Raw genomic sequence first — 6092 nt, 5'->3', positions numbered from 1 at the left:
AAATATACATTATAGTTGTAAAAAGTATCATCAGAAATTGCGTGGACTAAAATACATAAAAGCGGCAAAAATAAGTTTGCAATTGACTGTTTTAGAGCCTTGCTGATTTGTATTGTTTAAATGGGATAGTTAAAGTACATTTTTGAGACACTCACATGCTGAGACAGGGCCGCATGGTGGCTAGTGGTTAGCATGTTGGCCACACAGTTACAGTGTGGAGATCAGGAAGACCTGGGTTCGATTCTACGTTGGGCATTTCTGTGTGGAGTTTGCATGTTCTCCCCGTGCGTGTGTGTGGGGGTTTTCTCCGGGTACTCCGGCTTCCTCCCACATTCCAAAAACATGCATGTTAGGTTAATTGGTGACTCTAAATTGTCCATAGGTATGAATGTGAGTGTGAATGGTTGTTTGTCTATATGTGCTCTGCAATTGGCTGGCGATCAGTCCAGGCTGTACCCCGCCTCTCAGCTCGGACAGGCTCCAGCAAACCCCCGCGACCCTAATGAGAAGCTGTATAGAAAATGGATGGATGGATGGATGGATGGACGGACGGACATGCTGGGGGGCGGGGGGCTTTCCCCACCCTACACTGCTACTGTGTCTACAGTTAATCAGTTATCAGTTAATTAACGATTACAGTTAATCGTAGGCATACAGGGACTGTATTAAGGCCCGGACGTCTGTATTAGGTATTTCTGTCAGGAATAAATCTCACTGGTTTATACTCTTTGGTTTGGTTATTTAGACTCCCATATCCTCAGATAGAACCACACGCTTCAGCATTGAGACAGAAATAAGAAACTCATCATCTTAAAGAGATACTGTAAATGTGACCATTTTGGATATAAACATATTTAGTAGTGCAGTTAAAATGAACACACAAATGGTTTAAGCAATGAATATGACGATACACATACAAATACAATAACATGTACACAACAAATACAACTAAATAACAGACGATATAAAATGAGAAATTAAAAAACATATTCAAAGGTAAAAGAAGTACACAACAGCAACAAAGAAAAAAAATCATGTAAAATAAGCAAAGTGAGTGAAATATTTTTGTTTTCTCATTTGAACAACGCATTCATCTTTTGTCACTGACTGTACTCTGGCCAGTTGCAGCAGTACACAACTCGCCACACTTTTTACAGGTGCTTGATTGTACCGTGCTCTGCAGGTATCCTCATTTTGGGGGGGCCGGGGGCCACATTCTGTTGTAGCAAGAATATAGGATGAGTGGATGGGGGGTAGTAGCAGCACTACAGGCTGAGGTCAGGTCTGCAAACAAAGCAAAATGACTCGTAAGCGCTCCCAAAACCAGCATTTCAAAGTGTTTTTCACGTGTTTGCAAGATGTCAAGCCGCTAAAAGAGAAAGCCGTACGCACATCACGCAAATAAAACATAAGAAGGCTGCAAACAAGGCAGGTCAACAAGAAGCAAACACAAAGTCCTTCTTTTAAAAACAGTAGTAAAAAAAAAAGTAGTCACCAAGAAAGGAGTGCTGCCGTTTCCTGCTTATTCAGCTTATTCAGCATATTTTGGACAGACATAACGTTATTTCCTCCAAATTACAAGTTTAAGGGCAAAATGACCACATCAAGCTTGCCCTATTTAGATAAGTTAATGAGTTTACTGGGCGACTGAGCATGCCATGGCTTCAGTGGTGGATGCTATTTCCACAGGCCTACACTATATGAATCACTACAAAGTGTTTCAGCCTTACCTATCACAAATTCAGCATCATCTTTCTTGGATGTGTCGTGGAAAATATGTCCACCACTTCCTCCAGGTTGATAACCTTTTTGTAGTGAATGTGGAGAAGTGCCAGCGAGGTCAGCCGCTGTTGCGTCATGCTGGCCCTCATGTAGGTGTTCACACGCTTCAAGGTACTGGCACTTGGCTCACATTGACACCATGTTACTGGGATGGTACAGGCCAACTGAAGGAGGACCCTGATGTTGGGGAAGTGAACGGGATTGTGTGACGGTCCACAACTTGATGTGGGGGAATACAGCTCCACAATGCTGTCGCTTGAATGCATCACATCCAGTCAGGTGGATTATGGACTTCTTTTAATGGCAGCGTGTCCTGTAACAACAGTTTTACAGAGGAATGACAGGTGAGCGTCGACTTTGGTCACGGGATAATCATGTCTCATTCCTAACAGTTCTGAGCACTTTCTACAGCAATTTGGATTCCATTTTACAAAACAAAGTGTTTCAATTGGTTGTGATCGTATAGTAAAATTATTATCCTCACATTTTATCATTTGTCTGACAGGTGCGCTGATATTAATACAATGAAATGTTTTGTAATCCAATTTACAATACAGGACAAGTTAACACATTCAAACTTATTTTGCATGATGTCCCTGAACACATCTCACGTGGCCAACATGGCTGCTGCTGCTGCGCAGCGTGCAATACTAAATGAGGCCCAGCAATTAGCATTAGCAAAATGACAACAAGTAGAAACAGCATATTGAAAACAACATAGTCACAATGACATAGAATATTACCTGTAACAACAGCTTTACAGAGGAATGACAGGTGACTGACCATGTCTCATTCCTAACAGTTCTGAGCACTTCATGCAGCAAGTTGTACATGCAACTATTCACCAGCAACAGGCGCTGTTGCACCACTTCTGCCATCATTTATCACAGCACATCTACACTCGTTACAATTGCACACCTTGATAGCAGCTTTTTTTTTTTTTTTAACCAAGCGGACCTTTGGTCGCCCGCGGGGGGGCTCGGTCGAACCCCCCCTGGTTAGGGGCCTGGTCATCTCCGTGATCATGTCCGTGATTGGTTATTGTTGGAATAGGATAACAAGCTGGAAACACCAGGGAGCGGTCTCATTGGCCAAATGTTGGATATATTGGCAAAAGACCACTGATCTGTATAATATATCTAGATAGCTCATACATCGCACTCGCCCGTGCAAGCCACTGAAGCCACAGAGACGCCATCTTACTACTCACATCCCGACGACATTCACACAGCGTACATAGTGTACAATGCAGATGAAGAGGCTCGCAGAACATCTAGATTTTACATTAAAAAGCGGGGAGATTCTCCCATTCCTTCAAGTAACGCAACCTTCGTCCCTTAAAAACGATTTGATACGTTATTTTCTATCTTTTGGCTATATTAAATGTACTTTTTCCCCTTCCAATTCTCATTGCCTTTGGTACAAACTTCTACTCTACACCCTGGCTCAGCACTCCCCTATAGCAATGCATAGTTTTACTCCTCTAGAAAGAGATTTTAATTTTAACTGCATGTCCCATCCCTTTTTCCACCAAAATCCATGGTCATGATCCTTTACTTTTTATTCTTACTTTCATACAATTCACTATGCTCTCGTCTGTACAAAATATGAATCATAAAAGAGAGTGACTTTGGACAAGTTTTAAAATCATTTAACATTTTTCAGATTTTTTTTGTTTGTGTTATGAAATAGAAATAACCTCTTTTCTGATATCGAAATATATTTGAACAAAAACCACAGGAATAATATGTGATAACCATAATGTGTAATAACCATAATATTACACATAATAACCAACCATAATAACCGAATGGTCCATAGGACCCGAATGTTGAAAATGTTAGTTACCAACTATTTGTGTGTAAATAACGCCGCATATTGAGGCACGTTGAGACAGACGTTCGAGTCCTGCTGCGGTATTTTACTGCATAAAGTTACTTTTGCTAGTCAAAACAAATACATCACTTAAATTGAGCGGAATTTCAATTTTAAGGCAGCAGGTGAACTACTTCAATGGACTAAATATTAGCAAGGATGCAGGTTATTGGGGGAAGAGTACACTCACATAAAATGTGTTTCTCTCCTTGGGGCAGGGTCCCAAAGTAGAATGTGAGAACATTTTTTGTGTGTTTTACTAGAAGTGACTCGAGCCTTGCTGTGATTACAGTATGATTGGCCGACATTAGAAGTATGAAGTAGAAAAAAGAAAAAGAGCAAAAGGCTCCTGACGGCTTTGTGTGTGTGGGTTTGTTGATCTGTGCTGCAGCAACTCTTAGTCCGGGAGTTGATTCATGGGGGAAAGGGTAAAAGCTAAATATAAACTGCAATACCTACAGCTCTATCTATTTCCGACTGCAATAAGTAGAGCGTGGTACCATATATGATGCAGAGTTCGTTAGTTGCGCGCCAAATCTGTGTAGTTATGATCTCCGAACGCGCAGAGGAGGTGACAAACTATAGCACAAAAGGCTGCGCCTACAAATAACACGTGAAGTAATTCAGGCAGGCTGACGGAGCCACAAGAGCGTCCCCACACAGTCACACGGAGTTTGTCGCTCTTTTAGAACTTTATTCTGACCTGAACACATCAACAGCAGTGCAATTTCAACACCACATATGTATCGCCAACAGATTCCTCCTCTCCTCCGTTTCGTTGGGGGGAAAAAAACACAAAATAAAAACATTCTGCTGTAACCACAAACTTGCAAAAACGTAAAAAAAACAGATCAAACTTAATATCGACGTTCTATAAGCAATAAACATGTACCTTGCCATTTAATAGAGCGGAAAAAAAAGCTAGCGGCAGTGACGTCGCGGAAGTGCGCCGGCAAGATACCCTGGTGACGTGTCTTATGTTTGACTCGGGCTGCCGCGAACACACCATAGTAAGTTTGAATGCTTATGTCTTGATGTAGGAAGCAGAAATGAGTGTTACGGATGTAAAATGAGACACACAGAAACATCGAGTGGCACCCTCGCTATGCTGCTGGGTTGATAGGCAGTTACTGGGAAGAGATGTGTGTGCATGGATGACGGAGCCACTCCCGTGACATTTACATACCTCTGAAATGACGACGGTCTTCTCTTTGAGCCGTAAAATTCGGAGGTCTTGCACCCTTGTCTCGGTACGGTCCATCGCCTTTCTCTTGTATGCTGTCCACGTGTTTTTTCGCTTTGTATTCCTCTACAACGCTGATCAACAAACACCTGTTGTTCTAATGCATCGCGCGATCACGTGCAGGTATCGCGAGATTTCTTCTTCTTCTTCTTCTTTTAGTTTAATGGCGGGTTGCAACCATGACTTGAAAAGGTGCATACCGCCACCTACTGTACCGGAGTATGTAACATGGGCCATATACAGTATCTTTATGCTATCTTAGATAGTGAGGAGACTACTTATACTACTACTAATAATAATCCTAATAATAATACTTATACTAAAATATTCTAATACTTATCTATATTCTATTATATAATCCTGTGTCCTTCAAATATTCTATCACTGCCCTCTGTATATCTCTTACCCCCTCCCCACCTGTTCCTAAGATACCCTCAATGCTCCATTCCCTTCCTATCTTCTTAATTCTTTTCCTTAACGTTACACGTTCTTCCCTATATCTCTTGCAGTGTAGTAATATGTGTTCTACGTTCTCTATTCTTTTGCACTCCGTACATACTTTTGATTTACATTTCCCTATCAAAAACATCTTGTCATTTAACCCGGTGTGATTGAGCCTCATCCTAGTTAACACTATTTCCTCTTTTCTGTTTTTTCTCTTCACCCCTTGTGCGCTGATAGATTTTTGTACTTTATAATACTTTCTCTCGCTACTACCCTCATCCCACCTATTTTGCCATTTCTCCATCATTTGTTTTTTGATTATTGCCTTTACTTCGCCTTTACCAGCAGGTATATCTATAATTTCATTCCTTCTAATTCCCATTTTAGCCATTTTATCTGCCACCTCATTCCCCTCCACCCCTACATGTGCAGGCACCCAGCAAAATCTTATGTCTATTTTTAACATGTGTAGTTGGAATAAGTTTTGATGTATTTCTAATAATAAATCCTCTCGACTTGATTCCATATTTTTAATACTATATAATGCTGCCAGAGAGTCCACACAACATACCACTCTATCTGCTTTTATTTCCTCTATCCATTGCAAGCCTATAATAATTGCCATCATTTCTGCTGTATAAACCGAGAGCTGGTCAGGTAATCTTTTAATGATGCTATAATTCATTGTTGGTACATAGATTCCAATCCCCACCTTCCCTTCTTCGCTTTTTGATCCATCTGTATACAT

At 41.0% G+C, this 6092-nt stretch overlaps 1 long non-coding RNA gene across 1 annotated transcript; it reads right to left on the bottom strand.

The window, feature by feature from the left end:
• Positions 1-286: 286 nt before the first annotated feature.
• LOC129187516 (uncharacterized) lies at positions 287-4992 on the bottom strand. Its single transcript, XR_008572430.1, has 3 exons — positions 4844-4992; positions 1731-2095; positions 287-1284 (listed from the first exon to the last, which is right to left on the bottom strand). It is a non-coding gene; the product is annotated as an uncharacterized LOC129187516 (long non-coding RNA).
• Positions 4993-6092: the final 1100 nt, after the last annotated feature.

Source organism: Dunckerocampus dactyliophorus, chromosome 9, assembly GCF_027744805.1.
Source record: "Dunckerocampus dactyliophorus isolate RoL2022-P2 chromosome 9, RoL_Ddac_1.1, whole genome shotgun sequence".
Taxonomy (NCBI): Eukaryota; Metazoa; Chordata; class Actinopteri; order Syngnathiformes; family Syngnathidae; genus Dunckerocampus; species Dunckerocampus dactyliophorus.
This window is presented reverse-complemented; position numbering and strand designations above follow the sequence as displayed.